Here is a 26,154-nt window from a genome sequence, read left to right as displayed (position 1 = left end):
TCTGCATGTAAAAGTATATCATAATAACTTATTACAAACCATAGCTAAAGATAAACATTTATAACATTTAAAATAAATGAACTTAGCTTTGGTAGAACTGAAACTCAGTTAAGCAATTTTCCAGAAGTGGCTTCTGACTCAGGGACAAACGGAGACATCTTGCAATATGTAATAGAAAACAACATATAAAGCAAAATTGATCAAATTCCTTAAATGACAGTTTCAGGAATGGGGAAAAAAATGCCAGTGAACAAGCTTCTAGCAACCAGAAGCAATAAATAATGAGACTTAAATAATGTGGAGACAATAGTGACGCCCATATTTTTTAGCGCCAAAAAAGACGCCCACATTATTTGGCGCCTAAATGCTTTTGGCGCCAAAAATGACGCCACATCCGGAACGCTGACACTTTTGGCGCAAAAAAAACGTCAAAAAAATGACGCAACTTCCGGCGACATGTATGACGCCGGAAACAGAAAAAAAAAATTTGCGCCAAAAAAGTCTGCGCCAAGAATGACGCAATAAAATGAAGCATTTTCAGCCCCCGCGAGCCTAATAGCCCACAGGGAAAAAGTCAAATTTTAAGGTAAGAAAAAAATTGATTAATCCATATGCATTATCCCAAATATGAAACTGACTGTCTGAAATAAGGAACGTTGAACATCCTGAGTCAAGGCAAATAAATGTTTGAACACATATATTTAGAACTTTATATAAAAGTGCCCAACCATAGCTTAGAGTGTCACAGAAAATGAGACTTACTTACCCCAGGACACTCATCTACAAGTAGTAGAAAGCCAAACCAGTACTGAAACGAGAATCAGTAGAGGTAATGGTATATATAAGAGTATATCGTCGATCTGAAAAGGGAGGTAAGGGATGAATCTCTACGACCGATAACAGAGAACCTATGAAATAGACCCCGTAGAAGGAGATTCAAATAGGCAATACTCTCCTCACATCCCTCTGACATTCACTGCACGCTGAGAGGAAAACCGGGCTCCAACCTGCTGCGGAGCGCATATCAACGTAGAATCTAGCACAAACTTACTTCACCACCTCCAATAAAAGTTTGTAAAACTGATTTGTGGGTGTGGTGAGGGGTGTATTTATAGGCATTTTGAGGTTTGGGAAACTTTGCCCCTCCTGGAAGGAATGTATATCCCATACGTCACTAGCTCATGGACTCTTGCTAATTACATGAAAGAAATGGGCCTCATCATCTCTAATTGCTATACTGATTTTGTATTTGCTGAATTATCTGGGAGCTTTTGGGTTGTACTAAAATCCTGTTCCTCATCTGTCCCTGATTCTGGTGTGTGCCCTGGAGGAACCTGACCTAATATTATTTTGACAAAAACTTATTTTGTCATAGCATCTACTGATGAAGTACTCACAACTAGACTTTCTCTTGAGCTTCCCCTACTTATACTTCTCATCCCATATCTGTAAAGCATAATAGTTGCTAAATCTGACAGAAGAATCTGTGAAAATTCCAGTGTGCAATAAAGAATCCTAAGCCATTATAGTGTATAGAATTGACTAGATTAACTGAGGGCCACACTGATATCATGGCATGATCTGTAACTGCACAGTGTATAGTTCTGTGTGTTAAAAATCTCCAGTTCCACATTTCTTATGTTCAGTGACGTGCACTCATTGGAGGCAGGTGAGGCAGTGCCGCACCTGCCATTTGGGCCAAAATAAAAACAAATAGAGATTTTTATTTAAAAAAAAAAAAAAGTGAATTTTTTTTTTTTTTTTGACTTGTCAAAGTAATATTGCGCAATAGAGAGGCACTGGGTTCTGGTGTTTCTCTATTGCGCAATATTTCTAGTGTGTTTGATATCTAGCTGCTCTGCAGCATCACCCGGTGGTGATTTGCAGGAGCAGCGCGGCAGAGAAAATAACTATATGAGGCATCTCTCATGAGGCCTCGACTGTTTCCTGGGAGACCGGCTCACGCTCATCCAATCAACACTGGTTTTACTGTTGATTGACTCCCTGGCCCTGCTGCACTAGTACTGAGACGGAGGTTTTCTGCGCATGCGCAAGGGAAGAGCAGCGCGGCAGCGGCGGCGGGAACAACAGCCAGTCACAGAGTGCCACTCATTCCTGCTTGACACCTCTGAGCCAACAGCCAAGTAGCGAATAGTGGAGGACTCGGAGTAGGCTGCCCGATCTCTATAGACTCTCTGCTCTCTCACACTGCAGACACCGCATATCGCAGCTGCTGCCCCCTGCCTGACCGCGAGGACCTGTCGCTCAGCTCAGCCTGAGTGTCACCGCAGTACCGCACTCATCTGCTGAAGGAAGGAGCCAAAGTGGGGTCACACTGAGTCTGTCACACTCACACAAGTAAGTCATAAAGAATGACAGCCGTGTGTGATAGTGTGATGATCTCAGTAGCTAGTGTACTAGTACAGCCTGCTGCCTGTAATAATATTATATCATATAATATTATGTATATATATTTTTTATTGTGAGGCTTGGGGTTAACGTTGTATAACTTGTAAGTTGGAAACTTGTACTACAAGTGTACAACTTACAAGTTATACAACGTTAACCCCAAGCGTCTTGTACAGAGAGACAGAGAGTATACTGTAAGTTAAAAAAATACTGGGTCTGGACCGGGTAGTGGTGGGTGCCTGCCTGGCCTGCCCCCCCTCTGCTTAAATTTGAAGTGCCTGTGTGTTACTGTGTTTTCAACTAGGAACACTCAACACTTGTGTTGTGAGTGACGCAGTCTGATCCTCTTATTTGCTTAGTTAGTAAATGTATTTTGTGTATGACCCGGTCAGTGTTGTAAGTAGTTACAACACTGACCAGGTCATACACAAAATACATTTATTAAACTTTCAAGTTGCTGGCTATGCTTATGCTATCTATATCTAAGTAGTATGTTGTTGTTTCACTTCCCAACTTTGGCTGCTTAATAAATATATTTTAATGAGCAGCCATCTTGTGATTTAGTGCTGTGCTTATTTGCTTAATAAATGTATTTTGTGTATGACATGGTGGTCAGTGTTGTAACTTAAGTTACATTTATTAAGCAAATAAGCACAAAATCACAAAATGGCTGCTCATTAAAATATATTTCTTATTTTAATATATTTATTAATAGTAAAAGTTACACCACTGACTCAGTAGTGTAACTTTTACTATTATAAATATATTAAAATAAGAAATATATTTTAATGAGCAGCCATTTTGTGATTTTGTGCTTATTTGCTTAATAAATGTAACTTAAGTTACAACACTGACCACCATGTCATACACAAAATACATTTATTAATCAAAACTTGCAAGTTGCTGTCCTAATACTAAGCTGTAACAGCACCAGGATATGCGGGCGCGCTATTATTGTGTATATGGTGGCGCCTGGTGGACTTCACTGGACTCTGATGACGACGGTGACATAACATAATTTATACTGAGACTGACTGACTCTGAGACTAACTGTTGACCTGTATTAATGTATTTATATTTATTATGGTACTACTGGCCCTGCCGCCCTGGCCGGTTGTTGTTGTGTTAGTCTCTTTCCTATATTCACTTATTGTAGCTACTAATTCAGATTAAAGTTATCCATATCGTGCTTGGGAATGCATTGACATTTATGCAACAGTCCCCTGTGTCTCTTTCCCCCTCCCCTGTGTCTCTCCCCCCTCCCTGTTTCCTCTCCCCCCTCCCCTGTGTCTCTCCCCCCTCCCCTGTGTCTCTCCCCCCTCCCCTGTCTCTCTCCCCCTCCCCTGCATCTCTCCCCTCTGTCTCTCTCTCTCTCCCCTCTGTATCTCTCTCCCCTCTGTCTCTCCCATCTGTCTCTCTCTCCCATCTGTCTCTCTCTCTCCCCTCTGTCTCTCTCTCTCCCCTCTGTCTCTCTCTCCCCCCTCTGTCTCTCTCTCCCCTCTCTCTCTCTCCCCCTCTGTCTCTCTCTCCCCTCTGTCTCTCTCTCTCTCTCTCTCCCCTCTGTCTCTCTCTCCCCTCTGTCTCTCTCTCCCCCCTCTCTCTCTCTCTCTCTCTCCCCTCTGTCTCTCTCCTCTCTCTCTCTCCCCTCTGTCTCTCTCTCTCTCTCTCCCCCTCTGTCTCTCCCCCTCTGTCTCTCTCTCTCCCCTCTGTCTCTCTCTCTCCCCTCTGTCTCTCTCTCTCCCCTCTGTCTCTCTCTCCCCCCTCTCTCTCCCCTCTGTCTCTCTCTCCCCCCTCTCTCTCTCTCTCTCTCTCTCTCCCCTCTGTCTCTCTCTCTCTCTCTCTCTCTCTCCCCTCTGTTTATTTGTCTCTCTCTCCCCCTCTGTCTCTCTGTCTATCTCTCTCTCTCCCTGTCTCTCCCACCCCCTCTGTCCAATTTTCATCTAATATCTAATTTCCTTCATTCTCTTGATATCCTTTGTTGAAAATCATATATAAATATGCTCAGTAGCTGCTGATTGGTGGCTGCACAATAGATACCTCATGTGATTGGCTCACCCATGTACATTGCTATTTCTTCAACAAAGGATATCTAAAGAATGAAGGCATATCCTAGCCAGTGCCTCACCTGCCTCTGACCTCACTGCACGTCACTGCTTATGTTAGTTTATGCATTATACAAAGCTATGCACAGCTAAAACAATGTGCTAATCTCCATGAAATCTTCATTTTGTATAATTGAAGAGAGCTCAGGTGAGAGGTTACCTACATTTATAATGTCAGGCACTCAGCCTTCTGAGGTAAAAGGTAAATGGTAATTTTGTCATTAACATGCCTGACCCATTTGCCCTTGCTATATCTCATGGGGGAAATCTGAGTGAGCTTACCTGTCAAGATGCAAACACAGAAAGGTCAACGTGCACAGAAATCTTTAAGATCTTACATCTGAAACGCTGAATGCCTTTGCTGTAACTGCTTAAATAAATGGATCCAGGAACTGGAACATGAAAAGAGATGTATTAACATGATTTAATGCAGTGGCCTAAGCAGTATGATATTTTAATACATGAAGAACACCTATTTACACATACTACTATTCTAATCATCAATCTCATGTTGCACCCATAAATATGCTAAGGAAATCTAATATGCTTAATAATTTGCATTGCAAATTTATGCATTGATAGTAATTTTTCATCATGTGAAATTGTGTATTGGAGGCTACTTTACTGCCTACTCACATTGTATATACGTCTGTCTTCTATTAGAGATGCTGAAATGTAGAACAGTCTATTTTTCCTTTGTCATTTTACTGATGCAGATGATTTTGTACAGTAAAATATTTCAATATATTTGCTGCAAAATGTTGTTACAATGACATTGTGACAGCCATGATATAGCTGCTCTGATATAGTCACAGACACAGTGGGGTCTATTCTAATCCATTAGAAGACACATTATTTAGGGGACATTCATATCCATCAGAAAACCAGTGGTTATTTGCATCAGAAAACTTTCTTCTGGCAAAATTTTGCAGTATTTTTTGATTTAAACATTTTTTACAATTTGTTTAAAAAAAAATAACACAAATCAAATTGTTTGCAGGAAACTTGTACACAGTGTATATAGAAAAAAATACAAGGACAGATTAAGAGTGGAGAGCAAATGTTTGCGCACAAGCGATAAGGGATTTATCTTGAGGGTTTGAGCTCATCGGGCTTAACGCTCGTAATACGAGTTGAAAGTAAATGGGATTTACACTAGAATGATTACCACAACTTCAGAGCTCAGGTTAACTGTTTTGCAAAACGTAAAAGTTAAACAAAACACTTCAAAAATACATTAGAAAGTTTAGCTACACTCAAAATAACACTAATAAAAATTATTTTAAAAAAAATTGTACACAAAAGTTGTAAGAGCTGAAAGATAGGAGATCTAAGGTGATAGAAGAAAAAAAGGGCTTTAACATTAAGAAACATACATATACATCTCTTAAGATGTATATGTATGTATATATGTAAATATATATATATATAAATATATATATGTGTGTACATATGTATTTATATGTGTACAGGGAGTGCAGAATTATTAGGCAAATGAGTATTTTGACCACATCATCCTCTTTATGCATGTTGTATTACTCCAAGCTGTATAGGCTCGAAAGCCTACTACCAATTAAGCATATTAGGTGATGTGCATCTTTGTAATGAGAAGGGGTGTGGTCTAATGACATCAACACCCTATATCAGGTGTGCATAATTATTAGGCAGCTTCCTTTCCTTTGGCAAAATGGGTCAAAAGAAGGACTTGACAGGCTCAGAAAAGTAAAAAATAGTGAGATATCTTGCAGAGGGATGCAGCACTCTTAAAATTGCAAAGCTTCTGAAGCGTGATCATCGAACAATCAAGCGTTTCATTCAAAATAGTCAACAGGGTCGCAAGACGCGTGTGGAAAAACCAAGGTGCAAAATAACTGCCCATGAACTGAGAAAAGTCAAGCGTGCAGCTGCCAAGATGCCACTTGCCACCAGTTTGGCCATATTTCAGAGCTGCAACATCACTGGAGTGCCCAAAAGCACAAGGTGTGCAATATTCAGAGACATGGCCAAGGTAAGAAAGGCTGAAAGACGACCACCACTGAACAAGACACACAAGCTGAAACGTCAAGACTGGGCCAAGAAATATCTCAAGACTGATTTTTCTAAGGTTTTATGGACTGATGAAATGAGAGTGAGTCTTGATGGGCCAGATGGATGGGCCAGATGGATGGGCCCGTGGCTGGATTGGTAAAGGGCAGAGAGCTCCAGTCCGACTCAGACGCCAGCAAGGTGGAGGTGGAGTACTGGTTTGGGCTGGTATCATCAAAGATGAGCTTGTGGGGCCTTTTCGGGTTGAGGATGGAGTCAAGCTCAACTCCCAGTCCTACTGCCAGTTTCTGGAAGACACCTTTTTCAAGCAGTGGTACAGGAAGAAGTCTGCATCCTTCAAGAAAAACATGATTTTCATGCAGGACAATGCTCCATCACACGCGTCCAAGTACTCCACAGCGTGGCTGGCAAGAAAGGGTATAAAGAAGAAAATCTAATGACATGGCCTCCTTGTTCACCTGATCTGAACCCCATTGAGAACCTGTGGTCCATCATCAAATGTGAGATTTACAAGGAAGGAAAACAGTACACCTCTCTGAACAGTGTCTGGGAGGCTGTGGTTGCTGCTGCACGCAATGTTGATGGTGAACAGATCAAATCACTGTCAGAATCCATGGATGGCAGGCTTTTGAGTGTCCTTGCAAAGAAAGGTGGCTATATTGGTCACTGATTTGTTTTTGTTTTGTTTTTGAATGTCAGAAATGTATATTTGTTGAGATGTTATATTGGTTTCACTGGTAAAAATAAATAATTGAAATGGGTATATATTTGTTTTTTGTTAAGTTGCCTAATAATTATGCACAGTAATAGTCACCTGCACACACAGATATCCCCCTAAAATAGCTATAACTAAAAACAAACTAAAAACTACTTCCAAAACTATTCAGCTTTGATATTAATGACTTTTTTGGGTTCATTGAGAACATGGTTGTTGTTCAATAATAAAATTAATCCTCAAAAATACAACTTGCCTAATAATTCTGCACTCCCTGTATATGTGTATATATGTATTTACAGACATAAATACACATATAAACACATAAATACACACACAAATATATATATATATATATATATATATATATATATATATAAGTTTATTGGAGCCTTTGCAGTTAAGTAGATAAAAACATTAGAAAACATATTCATGCAATATTCATATTTAATAAAGGTTTTAACTATGTATTTACTGTAAATATTTCACATTCCAATGTTCTGTTCATAGTAGGATATCTTTTTTGTTTTTCTAAATATATATATATATATATATATATATATATATATATATATATATATATTTATATATCTATACCTATATATAATCATCTATAAATAGAGATAGATATATACTGTACCAAAATTCCATCAGATATAGGTAGAAATATGTATTTATGAATAAATAGAACATATTCTTGTATGTGAAGAACATTGGAATGTGAAATATTTATAATGTCATGTCAGGTTAGCGCACATGAGAACATGCGATCGTGTTTGCGCGAGAATGGGGTGTTTTTTTTCCCCACTCTTTTCTCGTTTGACTTCTATGGGGGAATATTTGAACGCAGACACAATATTGTAAGTTCAGCTTTTTTGTGCTCTTCTTAAGACCGCTGCTCCTTAACTCGTACGCCTCCTCTGAGGCGGCGGACATCAACCCGCCCGCTCTCATACGATCGGGTTGATTGACACCCCTGCTAGCGGCCGATAGGAACTGCTTGTGCAATGATAAACACCAGAACTGCTTGTGCAATGATAAATACCGACAGCATTTGCTGTCGGCATTTATTGATGTCTGGCGGACATGATTCGCTACAGCAGTTTTCAAAGAAACTATTGTATCATGCATATGAAAAGGCAAAATTTATATTATAGGATAAAATATTTCTGTATCAAAAAGATTACAGCTGTTAAAAACTGATTTTGATATTAACAAGAGGTGAATGTTTTTGCACAGCTCATATCTAGGAACAGATTGGCCATCTACTGACAAGGACAGCTTACAAAGCTCTATTGTCCCACAACCATAAAAACAAGAAAAGTAATATGCAGCACAGAACCATCCCCTTAATCTTTAACAATGTTATAAATTCGGTAAAACTTTGAAACTTTTTAAAAATGTTATGCTCTATGAATGCTAAAAGAAAAATATTTGGTTTCATGTCCATTGAAAGGGACATTCCGGCCAAAATTGGAATGAACACAGGTGCATTTCACTTTTGAAAAGAAGCATTTTTTGCAATATACATGTATTAGCAAACATTCTTTCAATAAAAGTTGTTTCAAGAGTGTACTGAAGTAGGCTCCGTACACCAGTATTTTAAACACTTGCTCAAAGAACCTAAGGCGCTTGTATTGTCTATTAATGACTTAATTTGACATCATTGCTGAAATAACACAAGCCTCACTGATTCTCTGAGTAGCTGCAGTATTTGAAATGTTGGTGCAATGAGAATTCTAGCTGTGCTTCACATGCACATGCAGAGAAAAAGTAATTCATCTATGTGCATCTCAATTTTGACCTGAATGTCCCTTTAAAATTTTTTTTTGCAAAACTGCTACCATATAGTGCTCCATACACATGCATGCTCTTAAGCCTACCTACCTGCATTTCAACATATGAAATTATTTTTTTTAAATGGGTACTTGTTTTATTCTAATTTTATCTTATGTTATTTCTTTTATACGTTTATTATAGAATGTTAAAATTGTGTCACTTGGATGTCTTGCAGAATGCAGATGTACTCGTCATACACATAGAAATTCTTTGCAGCTTTTGAATATATTGGTTCAGTGGTTCTGATCTGTTAAGATGCGAGTTTATATTTTGTTGTATAACTTTTGTATGTTTATCTAAGTCTAAAATAAATAAATTAAAGAAAATATGTACACTCCATCTGAATCATGAAAGAAACATTTCCAGTTTCACGTCCAGTCATAACTTGCTATGTGCGTATAGAATGTTCATAAATGCTGTAAAGAAATGTTTGCAAAAAAGTACTCTGAAAGTCCTGAAAAATCTTAATAAATATTATTCTGTTTAAATGATTTGATTTGGTAACTAACAGCTAGATTACAAGTTTGTGGGTTCGTCTTTTAACGCTGAAAATATGGTATTTTCAGCGTTAAAACAGCACCACAGCCATTACAAGTCTTGTCGGTATAGGTGTACCACAAGCCTTTTTAGCCTGTAACGCAACGTCAGTACCGCACTCCTAAAAATTATATTTTTTAATGGGATTCCCATAGTGCCGGTATTACGAGTTTTGCGTTCTGGCTAAAAAGCGAGCGTTACAGACTAAAACGACAAGATCCGTAACGCCATCTAAAGTCAGTAGTTATGAGTTTTACGCTGCAAAGCTGTAACATAAAACTCATAACTAAAGTGTTAAAAAGTGCACTAACACCCTTAAACTATCTATTAACCCCTAAGCCGAGGCTCTCCTGCTTTGCAAACACTATATTAAAGTTTTTAACCCCTAATCTGCCGCTCCTGACATCGCCACCACTATAATAAACTTATTAACCCCTAAACCGCCGCCCTCCTGCATCGCAAACACTATTTAAATATTATTAACCCCTAATCTGCCGTCCGCCCACATCGCCCTGCTATACTAAAGTTAATAAGTCCTAAACCGCAAGCCACTATAATAAACATATTAACCCCTAAACCGAAATCCCCCCACAACGAAATATACTAAATAAAACTATTAACCCCTAAACCAAAAGTCCCCCACATCGCAATAAACTAAATTAAACTAGTAACCCCTAAACCTAACGAACCCCTAACTTTAGATTAAAATTACAATTTCCCTATCTTAAATTAAATTAAAACTTACCTGTCAAATTAAAAAAAATAAGTTTAATGTAACAAATAAACTAATATAATTATTAAACTAAAATTAAACTAACTACCAATTAAATAAAACTAAACTACACTTTAAAATAATCCTAACACTACTCTAAAAATTACAAAGTATCTAATTACAAAAAAAAAATACTAAGTTACAATAAATAACAAACACTAAATTACGGAAAATAACAAACGAAATTATCCAAAATAAAAAATAATTAATCCTAATCTAATAGCCCTATCAAAATAAAAAAGCCCACCCAAAATAAAAAAAAACCTAGCCTACAATAGACTACCATTGGCCCTTAAAAGGGCCTTTTGTGGGGCATTTCCCCAAAGATATCAGCTCTTTTACCTGTAAAATAAAATACAAAGAACCCTCCAACAGTAAAACCCACCACCCAACCAACCCCCCAAAATGAAAAACCTAAATCTAAAAAAAACCTAAGCTACCCATTGCCCTGAAAAGGGCATTTGTATGGACATTCCCCTTAAAAGGACATTCTCTTTTACTGCTCAGAACCTAAACTAAAAGAAAACCACCCACAAAACCCTTAAAAAAGCCTAACACTAACCCCCTGACGATCCACTTAAAGTTTTTGAAGTCCCGCTTGAACGATCTTCATCTCGGCGTTGAAGTCCTCATCCAGGCGGCGAGAAGTCTTCATCCAAGCAGTCTCTTCAATCTTCATCCCAGCGGCAAAGTCCTGATCCAAGCAGCGAGAACTCTTCATCTAGGTGGACTCTTTAATCTTCATCCAGGAGGCATCTTCTATCTTGATCCCAGAGGCACGGAGCAGGTCCATCCTGAAGACATCTGGCGCAGAGTATCCTCTTCATATGGTCGCCGCCGTACAATGAATCTTCAATGCAAGGTAAGCGATTGAAGATGGCGTCCCTTGCATTCCCATTGGCTGAAAAAATTTAATCAGCCAATAGGAATTAGGGCTGCTAAAATTCAATTGGCTATTAGAATCAGCTAATAGGATTTAAGCAGCTATGAAGAGGATGGACCCGCATGAAGAGGATGGACCCGCTCCGCATACTCTGGGATCAAGATAGAAGATGCCATCTGGATGAAGATTGAAGAGGCCGCCTGGATGAAGACTAACTTTATTTAGTTGCGGCAATGTTGGGGAGCGGCGGAATAGGGGTTAATAACTTTAATATAGTTGCTGCGATGTTGGGATGCGGCGGAATAGGGGTTAATAACTTTAGTATAGTGGTGCCGATATCGGGAGTGGCAGATTAGGGGTTAATAATTTTATTTAGGTGGTGGCAATATTGGGAGTGGCAGATTAGGGGTTAATAACTGTAGGTAGGCGTCGGCGATGTCAGGGGCAGCAGATTAGGGGTGTTTAGACTCGGGGTTTATGTAAGGGTGTTAGGTTTAAACTGTATTTTATTTTTCCCCATAGACATCAATGGGGCTGCGTTACAGAGCTTTGTTTCCGTGATCGCAGGTGTTAGACTTTTTTCTTCCCATTGATGCCTATGGGGAAAGAGTGCACGAGCATGTGAAACACAGCGCTTGTTTTGGGTGCGGTATGGATCTTAAAATCTCAATATCACACGCGCAAGCCGTGTTTTTCAAAACTTGTAATGGCAGCGCTATAGGGTATTAAATAACGCCACTTTTGTTGCGTTCGTTAATTTCCCTATATCGCTCAAAACTTGTAATCTAGCTGTATTGAAATAAAAGAAATTCTATTTCTGTCTTTGACGTGTAGTGAGACGTTTTCTTAAAATAGGTCTTTAAAGGAATAATATTATCTAAAGCCCCTAATATGAATATATATTTGCGAAAATAATTTATTATACTCCATAAAATGACTAATAATATTTTATCACAGAAGATTGTGATAAATAATTTAGCAAAACACAGGTGGTGGCAAATAGGACCATGAGCGTGGAATCAGCGTTTAAAAGACATTTAAAAGACCAGGAGATTGTAAAGCACCTTTGAGGTTTTCTGAGATAATCAGTTTCTCATTGCGGTGCAGCTAAATCTCATTCAGTGCTTGGTGTGCTGACCTTTAAATGATGTCTGTGTTACTGTGGCAGATACATTAACTTTTTCATCAGCAATGTTACTGCTTTGTGAGATTAGACCACCAATCTTACATATTTATACAAATACATTTTAATTTCTTACTTTTATTAGCTATCACTATCAATTATTGATGAATTTCAGATCGCTAAGGAATAAATAAATCTTTTGTTTGCAAATACACAAAGTTTATATACAAATGTAATTACTGTGCTGTTGCAATAATATGAAACTATTAAAAATCAGCAATAAAATACATTTTGTATTTGAAAGAAATTGGACTGAAGTACCGTTAATTCATAGGAGCACGCTGTAAATTAACTAAAGGGAGACAAGGCAGAAGGAAACTGTTTAGTTCTTGCTGCATGCTTCACTGTTAAAGTGACAATAAACTGTAAAAGAGAATGCTCTAAACGGTTTAACCCCTTCACGCCATTAGGACATTCCATGCTGTCCTAACAGTGCTGGGATTTAACGCGGTTAGGACGGCATGGAATATCCTTCCTTTCATGGTGTCTGCAGCCTCCTCCTTTCCGGGAATGAAAAATCGTGCCTAGCAGCATAGGTTGTCCAATATAATCCAATCCTGGCCTTGAAATCATGTGATCGCATAGACAATCGCATGATTTCGTTTTTCAAGCAAATACTTACAACGGAACTTCATTCTAATGTTAAATATTTGCCCCCTGTATGAAGGGGTTAAGCATTTTATTATCACTAGCTGTATGGGAAGAAGGATATGCGTGTAGCCACCAATCACCATTGCCACTGGTGAGCATATGTACATATTATTTTCAATAAAGGATACAAAGAGAATGAAGTAAAGTTTAGAATACAGGTAAATTATTTTAAAATGACATGCTCTATCCGAATCATTAAGGTTTAATTTTGCTTTTAATGTTCCTTTAATATTTTGCCACAGTAAAGCTTTTTTTTTTCCTAAGAGCTAAGTAAACCTAGTGGATGTTGAACTGAACATTGAATGCAGTAGAGTTTATTACTTTTAAAGGGACAGTCTAAAGCAAGAACAAAAATAAATGCTGTCATTTGGTATTACTGGCGTTAGTTTACTATATATTTAACCCCAGCAACAGCAAAGGCCTGCTTGCGAGCCACAAGCATAGCAGCTCTAGAGCAGACACAGCCAGTGATTGGCAGGTATGTGTGACTGCCACTCCTGATTGGCTGTCTGGCCATGTTCAGACAAGGAGCTGCAAAGTTTGGGGCTTTACATTTGTGTTGAACTTCTTTGCCAAGGTCCAAGGAATATAAACGTCAAAATGAATCTTTTACAATTCACAGAGAGCATGTCATTTTAAACACATTTACATTTATATATTTTATCAAATTTACTTTGATCTTAATTAAGAGCATACCAAGGTAGGATCAGGAGCATGAACCTGTCCTGCACACTACATGGCAGCAGTGCTCGCAACAATGTATAACATTGTTACAATTATTGTTGGAAATAATGCTGCCAAATAGTGCACATGGCACGTACATGCTGAAAAGCCTATCAAGGTATGCTCTTCAGTTAAAGGGACACTGAACCCAAATTTTTTCTTTTGTGATTCAGATAGAGCATGAAAATTTAAGCAACTTCCTAATTTACTCCTATTATCAAATTTTCTTCATTCTCTTGGTATCTTTATTTGAAATGCAAGAATGTAAGTTTAGATGCCGGCCCATTTTTGGTGAACAACCTGGGTTGTTCTTACTGATTGGTGGATAAATTCATCCACCAATAAAAAAGTGCTGTCCAGAGTAATGAACCAAAAAAAAGCTTAGATGCATTCTTTTTCAAATAAAGATAGCAAGAGAACAAAGAAAATTTGATAAAATGAGTAAATTAGAAAGTTGCTTAAAATTGCATGCTCTATCTGAATCATGAAAGAAAAAAAATTGGGTTCGGTGTCCCTTTAAGAAAACCAAGAGAACAAAGTAAATTTGATAACAGAAGTGAATCAAAAGCTTGTTTTAAATTGCTATATTTCAATCATGAAATTAATTTTTTTAGTTTTATGTCCTTTGAAACATACAGTAAAATAGGTTCTGTAATCCAACAAATGAAATGCCTATATTTGGTGAATAAAAAACATCCAAAGGAACGCCTAGATTTAGAGTTTTGTCGGTAACGACCCGCGTAGCTAACGCATGCTTTTTTTTCCCCGCACCTTTTAAATACCACTGGTATTTAGAGTTCACATAATGACAGGGTTTTCAGTGCGTTAGGCTCCAAAAGGGAGAGTAGAGCATAATTTAACGCCACTGCAACTCTAGATACCAGCGGTGCTTACGGACGCGGCCAGCTTCAAAAACGTGCTCGTGCACGATTCCCCCATAGAAAACAATGGGGCTGTTTGAGCTGAAAAAAAACCTAACACCTGCAAAAAAGCCGTGTTCAGCTCCTAACTCAGCCCCATTGTTTCTTATGTGGAAACACTTCCTACGTCTGCACCTAACACTCTAACATGTACCCCGAGTCTAAACACCCCTAACCTTACACTTATTAACCCCTAATCTGCCGCCCCCGCTATCGCTGACCCCTACATATTATTTTTAACCCCTAATCTGCCGCTCCGTACACCCCGCCACCTACATTATCCCTATGTACCCCTAATCTGCTGCCCTAACATCGCTGACCCCTATATTATATTTATTAACCCCTAATCTGCCGTCCCCAATGTCGCCTCCACCTAACTACACTTATTAACCCCTAATCTGCCGACCGGACCTGAGCGCTACTATAATAAATGTATTAACCCCTAATCCGCCTCACTCCCGCCTCAATAACCCTATAATAAATAGTATTAACCCCTAATCTACCCTCCCTAACATTGCCGACATCTAACTTCAAGTATTAACCCCTAATCTGCCGACAGGAGCTCACCGCTACTCTAATAAATTTATTAACCCCTAAAGCTAAGTCTAACTTTAACCCTAACACCCCTCTAACGAAATAAATTAACTCTTATTAAATAAATTATTCCTATTTAAAGCTAAATACTTACCTGTAAAATAAACCCTAATATAGCTACAATATAAATTATAATTATAGCTATTTTAGGATTTATATTTATTTTACAGGTAACTTTGTATTTATTTTAACCAGGTACAATAGCTATTAAATAGTTAAGAACTATTTAATAGCTTAAATAGTTAAAATAATTACAAAATTACCTGTAAAATAAATCATAACCTAAGTTACAATTAAACCTAACACTACACTATCAATAAATAAATTAAATAAACTACCTACAATTATCTACAATTAAACCTAACACTACACTATCAATACATTAATTAAATACAATACCTACAAATAACTACAATTAAATAAACTAACTAAAGTACAAAAATAAAAAAGAACTAAGTTACAAAAAATAATAAAATATTTACAAACATTAGAAAAATATTACAACAATTTTAAACTAATTACACCTACTCTAAGCCCCCTAATAAAATAACAAAGACCCCCAAAATAATAAAATGCCCTACCCTATTCTAAATTAAAAAAGTTCAAAGCTCTTTTACCTTACCAACCCTGAAAAGGGCCCTTTGCGGGGCATGCCCCAAAGAATTCAGCTCTTTTGCCTGTAAAAAAAACACATACAATACCCCCCCCCCCAACATTACAACCCACCACCCACATACCCCTAATCTAACCCAAACCCCCCTTAAATAAACCTAACACTAAGCCCCTGAAGATCTTCCTACCTTATCTTCACCTCGCCGGGTATCACCGATCGGTCCTGGCTCCAAAATCTTCATCCAACCCAAGCGGGGGCTGGCGATCCATAATCCTGCGGCTGAAGAGGTCCAGAAGAGGCTCCAAAGTCTTCATCCTATCCGGGAAGAAGAGGCGATCCAGACCGGCAACCATCTTGATCCAAGCGGCATCTTCTATCTTCATCCGATGAGGAACGGCTCCATCGTGAAGACCTCCAGCGCGGATCAATCTTCTTCCGACGACGTCCAACTGAAGAATGATCGGATCAGCCAATCGGATTGAACTTGATTCTGATTGGCTGATTCCATCAGCCAATCAGAATTTTCCTACCTTGATTTCGATTGGCTGATAGAATCCTATCAGCCAATCGGAATTCGAGGGACGCCATCTTGGATGACGTCCCATAAAGGAACCGTCATTCTTCAGTTGGACGTCGTCGGAAGAAGATTGATCCGCGCTGGAGGTCTTAACGATGGAGCCATTCCTCATCGGATGAAGATAGAAGATGCCGCTTGGATCAAGATGGTTGCCGGTCTGGATCGCCTCTTCTTCCCGGATAGGATGAAGACTTTGGAGCCTCTTCTGGACCTCTTCAGCCGCAGGATTATGGATCGCCAGCCCCCGCTTGGGTTGGATGAAGATATCGGAGCCAGGACCGATCGGTGATACCCGGCGAGGTGAAGATAAGGTAGGAAGATCTTCAGGGGCTTAGTGTTAGGTTTATTTAAGGGGGGTTTGGGTTAGATTAGGGGTATGTGGGTGGTGGGTTGTAATGTTGGGGGGGTATTGTATGTTTTTTTTTACAGGCAAAAGAGCTGAATTTCTTGGGGCATGCCCCGCAAAGGGCCCTGTTCAGGGCTGGTAAGGTAAAAGAGCTTTGAACTTTTTAAATTTAGAATAGGGTAGGGCATTTTTTTATTTTGGGGGCTTTGTAATTTTATTAGGGGGCTTAGAGTAGGTGTAATTAGTTTAAAATTGTTGTAATATTTTTCTAATGTTTGTAAATATTTTTTTATTTTTTGTAACTTAGTTCTTTTTTATTTTTTGTACTTTAGTTAGTTTATTTAATTGTAGTTATTTGTAGGTATTGTATTTAATTAATGTATTGATAGTGTAGTGTTAGGTTTAATTGTAGGTAATTGTAGGTATTTTATTTAATTTATTTATTTATAGTGTAGTGTTAGGTTTAATTGTAACTTAGGTTAGGATTTATTTTACAGGTAATTTTGTAATTATTTTAACTATTTTAGCTATTAAATAGTTCTTAACTATTTAATAGCTATTGTACCTGGTTAAAATAAATACAAAGTTACCTGTAAAATAAATATAAATCCTAAAATAGCTATAATATAATTATAATTTATATTGTAGCTATATTATGGTTTATTTTACAGGTAAGTATTTAGCTTTAAATAGGAATAATTTATTTAATAAGAGTTAATTTATTTCGTTAGATTTAAATTATATTTAACTTAGGGGGGGTGTTAGTGTTAGGGTTAGACTTAGCTTTAGGGGTTAATCCATTTATTACAGTAGCGGCGAGATTCGGTCGGCAGATTAGGGGTTAATAATTGAAGTTAGGTGTCGGCGATGTTAGGGAGGGCAGATTAGGGGTTAATACTATTTATTATAGGGTTATTGAGGCGGGAGTGAGGCGGATTAGGGGTTAATAACTTTATTATAGTAGCGGTGCGGTCCGCTCGGCAGATTAGGGGTTAATAAGTGTAGGCAGGTGGAGGCGACGTTGAGGGGGGCAGATTAGGGGTTAATAAATATAATATAGGGGTCGGCGGTGTTAGGGGCAGCAGATTAGGGGTACATAAGGATAACGTAGGTGGCGGTCGGCAGAATAGGGGTTAAAAAAATTTAATCGAGTGGCGGCGATGTGGGGGGACCTCAGTTTACGGGTACATAGGTAGTTTATGGGTGTAAGTGTACTTTAGAGCACAGTAGTTAAGAGCTTTATAAACCGGCGTTAGCCCAGAAAGCTCTTAACTACTGACTTTTTTCTGCGGCTGGAGTTTTGTCGTTAGATTTCTAACGCTCACTTCAGCCACGACTCTAAATACCGGCGTTAGAAAGATCCCATTGAAAAGATAGGATGCGCAAATGACGTAAGGGGATCTGCGGTATGGAAAAGTCGCGGCTGGAAAGTGAGCGTTAGACCCTTTAATGACTGACTCTAAATACCGGCGGTAGCCCAAAACCAGCGTTAGGAGCCTCTAACGCTGGTTTTGACGGCTACCGCCCAACTCTAAATCTAGGCCTATGTGTTCAAAAATAAATAAATAATACTTCCATCACAATGACATGGTGCTCCTTCCCCTTTAAGGGCCTTTAATTCAGCTGTTCAGCAGATGGCAATTTCCTTGAAAAGAATAGAGCATATATAGTATAAAACAACTGTTTACATTAACTTGTATAATAATTTATCTTTATTTTCACATTTGTCTTTTGGGAGTTTTTTAGTTTAGAATTTTGAACATATTTAAGGGACAGTATACAGCAATTGTTAGATAACTGCATGTAATAAACACACACAAATCTAAAGAAAGAGTGTAAGAGAGAAGTATATACTCTCTAAACAGAAAAGGATTTCAGCACTTCATATTGATTTTATAAATTCATACCATAAAATAGTTAGTAAGCATATCTAATTTATTTGTTTGTTACATATATATATATATATATATATATATATATCTGCACCAGAAGTGCCAACAGGGTTAGACAGCAGTGCACATTGACAGCATATGTTTAAATCCCCATTAATTCTAAACACATAATTAAAAGCATGGCCAGCTTGCTCATAACATGTAGAGAAAAGAACCATAAGAAAGGAAGTAACCGCAACATCTCTTCCAGAGGGTGAACCCACAAAAATGTAGGAATCTGTCACCTTGGTACTCCAAATGAGGATCCTTTACACAAACAGGACCGAGCAGGAAACTGTAGACTTGAGTCTACATCTGATACTTTGGGGCCTGGTTAGGAGTCTAAAAATCAGCTGGTTATTAAAAAATAAGCAAAACTAGACATTGTTACAAAAACACTCCCAGATGGGCTATATACATGGAGCATGTACAAAATATTTATGCAAAGAGAATGTATCTAGTGTACAATGTCCCCCTGTAAAATAAAGAGTTTATGCTCAAGACTGTTATGATGAGCAGTAACAACAATTGGTGCTCCCTCTGTGGGCCTCAGTTGTAAGGTTCACAATCATCTGCCTATATATCAAGCCTGCCTGCAACAAAATGTTATTGTATAGCTCTGTATATATCCGTTATTGAGTTAGTGTAGTGTCACATATGGTTGAACATCACATTAACATATTGACATCTCAGAGCCTAAGGCAAAATTTAATTTTGCAAACCATCAACATTCAGACTAGTCTTTTACATGGAGCTGGGCAATTTATTTAATACGGTCTCACAACTCACACTTGATTTAGTCTTTTATCTAAGCCAATCCTGATTTGCTCAAGTAGCCATTAACTTTTTGTTTTCTCATTATTTTTTCATTAGTTGAACAGATTTGGCAATAAACATGATTAGTAAGAAATATATAACTAGTCATTTCAAAATATTTATCAGTTTTGTACATGAACCCGCAAGCCAACTTTATGCTTTATAGTTAACCCTTTCGATGCTAGACAGACCCACAATGTCTTATTTGCAAAGGAGATCAGGGGCCCCATCCGCTTTGCAGCGTCGCCCGCAAAAGCCAGCGACGCCAAATTTTGCGCTGGTTTGGTATCACATATACGGCGTAACATAGAAGTTACGCGCGTATATTTCTGCCTTCGGCTGTATTTTTTTACCCATAGACTGACATACAAAACACGCGCAGTTTGGTATCCAATATACAGCTTAAGTACTTACGCACGCAGATTTCAGAAAATCTACTCCATTCTCATCTCGCCACAAATTGCAGGCGCAGGAGCCCTTGCACTGACTAAAAAACCAACGTAACTCCCTGGAGGCCTTAACAAACACATACATTTCAGCAGCATCTCAAGGTTAAAGGGACAGTATACTATGATATTTCTTTTTTAAGGTTTATTTGTGTATTTGAAATAGTTTGAAGCCACAACATAATCAAATGGATTGAGCTTGTAGGTACTTTATCACATTGTGGACATATACTTGCTTATTTACTTTCAATTGGATTACCTTCATCTCTTTCGAACCCACTGGAGTGTAATTTATTCTAATGCTAACACAGCTTGGCACTGATATAAAGGGACAGTCAAGTCCAAAGAAAACCTTATTCTTTTAAATAGGGCATGATATTTCAAACTACTTTAAGATTTAATTAGAACACTTGCTTTGTTCTCTTGGTATTCTTAGTTGAAATCAAAACCTAGGATGGCTCATATGATCATTTCTAACACCTTCTTGAAGGCTGCCTTTTTGCAATTGTGTCAAACCAATCCCAGACACCACAACCTCTCACCTGCAGACATAAAACACCTGATAATGCACACCCTATCAGTAACATCACTACTATATATACCAATGTGTCAATTTATATTGGATGTTAGATAAATTGATTTACATCTTAGAAGTGAATATTAGTATATTACTATATGTACTCTTCAGAAACAACTATTGTGGATGTGAGTTATAGTACAAGAATATGTCAGAAACAGGATAATATGACCTTTTTTGGGCCATTTCCACACAGGCAATATTAGTGTACTAAAACACCCCTCACATGGATGTGGATTACAATTATATGGTAAATAACAAAGGATAAGATTTATGGTGAACTATAAGAATATTTTTTTTTAGGCTTCTTGGATGAGGGGGCTGAGGTGACTGGAGTGGATTTCCTGGTTCTCCTGGTTTGGGAAGATTCAGATGATTCTGCTGGAGTGCTGGCCACAGATGATAGGCTGGAGGCAATGTCCTGCGGGTGTGTGAAGTGCTCAACCAACACACCCAAGAGTTGGTTTTGCTCCCGCCATCTGTTCTCAATCTGCATCTGCATATCAGAAATAACTCTCAGCATCTGCGACTGGTTTTGTACAATTGCAGTTAATGATGCTGCCATGTCCCTCTGCAGCTCTACGCTTCGCTGGAGTAACCTCTGTTGGCTCCTGTGAAACCTGTGTTGGCCTTTTTGTTTGCTCTCGCAGCTTGTTATGAGCCTCCTCTGGAGTGAGATGTATTCCTCGCCCAGGGGAGAATACAGTGGATCTACAGGCTCTTGAGCAGCAGTGATTCTAGGTGCAGGTTCAGCTCTATCTGCTGGTGCTTCAGGGACAACTTCAGCTGCTGATGCTTCAGGGACAACTTCAGCTGCTGGTGCTTCATGGACAACTTCAGCTGCTGGTGCTTCAGGGACAACTTCAGCTGTTGGTGTTTCAAGGACAACTTCAGCTATATGCTCATCTGAGGATGGTGGAGCTCTCCCAAGGGAAGCGGATGGTGGAGCTCTCCCAAGGGAAGCGGATGGTGGAGCTCTCCCAAGGGAAGAGGATGGTGGGGCTCTCAGGCTGGATTGGTAGCCCCATTGACGACTAGTGTGTGACCACTCAGCCTGTCTAGTGTGCATTTCCTGCGACATCCCCTGTGTGGAAAAGTCATGACTGGCCTGATATTGTGTTGGGGGGGGGGGGGGGTAAAGACATGGACCCTCCGTGGCTGACTTGGCTCCCCCTCAAAGCCAAAAGGATATTCCTCAGGCCAGGTATCCTGCCAGGGGTCGTATGCCAATGGTGGTGGCATAACTTCTGGGTCCTCAACGGAGGCAATCCAACCCTGCTCATGCCTGGGAGCATACTGTCCATGTTGCTGCCTGAAGATTGGTGGTGGAGGTGGCTGCATGGCTGTGACTGGTGGTGGAGGTGGCTGCATGCCTGTGACTGGTGGTGGTGGTGGAGGTGGCGGCATGCCTTTTTGCAGCCTGGTGACAGGAGGTTCTGTGGAGGAGTCAAATGATGATAGGGATTAGTACAGTCATATATATGTCCATGTGGGCATACAATGTACATTGATACATGCTAGGGACAATACTCATTCTCATGTCAAACTGTATAACATGCATGTGCACAATGTGATTTGTGATATGAGTGATTTTAATCTGCACAGTATACAGGTATGTGTTTCATACAATAGTTATGTGTACATGTCAGTGATGGAGAAAATGTGTTCTTTAAGTGACACTATGGTCACACAATTTACTTTAGCCTGATGTAGGCACAGAACCTGCTTTCGGAGCTAAAAGTATTGTGATGGCTATAGTGTCCATTTACTGAAAACTCAACATGTGGCTTGTTGCCTGTGTTACTCTGAGACATGTAAGTATTGCACTATTCCACCTCATATCATGAATTGCATTGTGTTAAGTAGCATTAATGTGAAATATAATTGTAGATGTTTTTGTTAGTAGGCCAAATACCATGCTCCTCATTGTGTACATTAATGTGTGACATTAAAGGATGTTATATCTCAAATATATATAATACTGGTGTGTGGGATGTTACTCACACTCACCAGCATGAGGTGCTGTGGTTGCAGCCCCTGAGTCACGAGCCCCTGGAAGTCCACGGACTGCTGTGATACTCAGGGACCTGCGTATCATCTCCTACCAGGTGTTGTATTCGGTTTCCAGGGGTGGACCACCGCCTGTTCCCCTCTGGTGCATGGCTTCCTGCCCCATCTTCTCTTTTACCCGCCTCTTGCAATCGTTCCACCTTTTTTTTAGTCCCTCGACAGTCCTCCTCTGCGGGGCCACACTGTTTACAGCATCCTCTACCGCCAACCATGCTGTCTTACGCCTTCGGGCAACGCCTTTGCCCTTCTCCTGGCCAAAGAGGGCACTGTGGTTGTCCATGATGGCCTGGACTAGCGCAACATTCTCATCGAAGGAGAAGTTTGGGCATCTCATGCGCTCCTCCTCTGTGACCACCTGGCTTCCTCCCTGGGATGTCCCTGGTGTGGGTTCCTCCCTATCCTCTCCCTCCTCCCCCCTTCTGTCCCCATGTGCACCCTCTGTCCCTCTTCTAAGTGTGCCTGGTCTCTGGTCATCTCCCCTCCCATCATCCCTTCTAACTCTCCCTCTCCCCACTCCACTAACTCCCTGATGGGGACCCCGCTGCTCCTCCTGTCCGCTACAATACTCCTCTCCCTGCAACTCCGCTCCCCTCCTCCCCTCCGCCCTACCTCTCCCTGCCATCATCACACTACACACACTCACACTCACTCCCAGTTCAATCACACACAATCACAACCAAACACTCAGCCTATCACACTGTAAAATTGAAATAAAATGTGTGAGGTGTTAGAAAAAAAAAGTGTTGTGTATTTTGTATATGTATGTATGCAATATGTGTGCAATATGTAAAAATAAGTGTAAGTAAATGTACAAGCTTACCCAAACAAAAATCTGACTTAACTAACTATTATGCTGCGCCTCTCTCACTACTCTTACTAATCCTAAACTCACTGTAGTGTGCGGTAGCTCAACGAACCATCCAAAAACACTGAAGAAAATGGCGGCTGCGCATGGGTTTATATATGACTTTTGAATAGCGTAATTACGTTGCGCATTTTTAGATGGAGTCGCGGGTAATTTTTACGAGTCTTAGCCAAAATTGCATAAAACTACACTTTATTGAGACTTTACGTGAACAAACTACTGGCGTAAGTACTTACGACAACTAAAATGTGTATTTACGCACTTTTCGGAACAATGCCAGTTTGTCCTACTTACACCACTATTGCATCTGACGGCGCCGTATATTGGATCATGAAAATCATGAAAATAAAATTATATTTGATGATATGGGCAGGGCACATGTCTTTTAAATAAAACCTTGGTGACCAAACATGGTGTGCAAGTGAAATTTTATAGACAGACAACACTATGCAAATTATTTATACAATGCTCAGTGCTACAAATCCTGACTTCTCTATTAACCCCTTAACTGTTAATACCCCACTAATGACAAATTAACTGCCACAACCGAAAATGCTAAACTTCAAACCTCAGCTATCAATTTTGTAAGTAATCCCCAATGTTAAAAACCCTTTCCTCACTATTAACCATTATTAACAACTGCAACTCCCAACTCTAAAATCTCCCTCTACTATTAACCCCTTAACCATTCATGCCCCAACACTAAAAATCTCCCTCTGCTATTAACACCTCAACCACTCTGGCCCAAAGCTAAAAATTCCCCTGCAACTAACCCTTGAACTGCTATTCCCCATCACTAAAAACCCCTATGCTGTTAACCCCTAAATACTAATACCCTTCAGACCACAAGACCCATCATATAAACTGGCCCCCTACCCTAAGACCCCCTTAAATTGACATCTACTCTAAGAGATATCACCTAAACTTACATATAGACATTGCACACTTTTAAGTGATCTCACTATTCATTTATACTATAGGTTAAACCACCATGTGCCTAATACCTATAGCTAATCAGTAATTATCTAATTACCTAGCAAAAGACCACTTAAAACTGTATGGATCACCCTAGTTATACTATCTCTGATCAGGGACGTGATCCGATATACGGCATACTTTTCGGCACAAGCGAGGGAACCCGCGCCGCCCGTAGTTTCACCTCGCACATCGGAGTATCCAATATACCCCGCCGGCAGTTGCTAAAGTGCCGTAAGTCGGACAAACTAGCGATGTCCAGAAATAAGCGTAAGTACAAATTTCTGGAGTCGCCAGTGACTTACGGCACTTTAGAAACTGCCGGCGCCTAAAAAAACTAACTAAAGTATTAAATCTGCTGTAACTGTCTAACCTGCCTCCCAAAAATAGCCCGACACGTATACCCCTATATCCGCAATCCCCCCTCTCCCTCCTAACAATAAATGTATTAACCCCTAAACCGACAACCCCCCACAACGCAATAGGCCTATCCTAGTATTAACCCCTAAACTGCCACTCCCGGACTCCTCCGCCACCTATATTAAATGTATTACCCCTAATCTGACCCCCCTACACTGCCGCCACCTATATTAAATATAATAACCCCTAATCTGATCCCCCTACACCGCCGCCACCTATATTAAATATAATAACCCCTAATCTGATCCCCCTACACCGCCGCCACCTATATTAAATATATTACCCCCTAAACCTAAGTCTAACCCTAACACCCCCTAACTTAATTATTATTTAAATAAATATAAATAATATTAATATTATTAACTAAATTATTCCTATTTAAATAGGAATAATTGTAGTTCTTATTCTATTGGCTATTCAAATCAGCCAATAGAATTACAGTAGCTCTCATCCGATTGGCTGATTTGAATTTGAAGGCTCAAATCAGCCAATAGGAATTCAAGAATACCTTGAATTCCTATTCAGTGTACGGCGGAGATCGTATGAAGAGGATCCTTCATGCTCCATGGCTCCGCGGTCTTCAGTTCAAGCATCGCCGATCTTCAGTTCCAGCGTGGCCGGTCTTCAGTTCCAAAGTCGACGGTCTTCAGCCCCGCGGTCATCGGTCTTCAACTCTCTATTAATTATATTGTAGCTATCTTAGGGTTTATTTTATAGGTAAGTATTTAGTTTTAAATAGGAATAATTTAGTTAATAATATTAATATTATTTAGATTTATTTAAATAATAATTAAGTTAGGGGGTGTTAGGGTTAGACTTAGGTTTAGGGGGTAATATATTTAATATAGGTGGCGGCGGTGTAGTGGGATCAGATTAGGTGTTAATATATTTAATATATTTAATATAGGTGGCGGCGGTGTAGGGGGGTCAGATTAGGGGGTAATACATTTAATATAGGTGGCGGCGGGGTCCGGGAGCAGCGGTTTAGGGGTTAAACACTTTATTAGGTATTGCGGTGGGGGATTGCGGTTGACAGGTAGATAGACATTGCGCATGCGTTGGGTGTTAGGTTTTATTTTGCAGGCATTTTAGGGAGTTACAGTGCTCCAATACTCAGCGTAAGGCTTGCGACGCCTGCATTTTG

Source organism: Bombina bombina, chromosome 5 (genome assembly GCF_027579735.1).
Source record: "Bombina bombina isolate aBomBom1 chromosome 5, aBomBom1.pri, whole genome shotgun sequence".
NCBI classification, from domain to species: domain Eukaryota; kingdom Metazoa; phylum Chordata; class Amphibia; order Anura; family Bombinatoridae; genus Bombina; species Bombina bombina.
The sequence above is the reverse complement of the archived record's forward strand: the minus strand, read 5'-3'. Positions refer to the sequence as shown.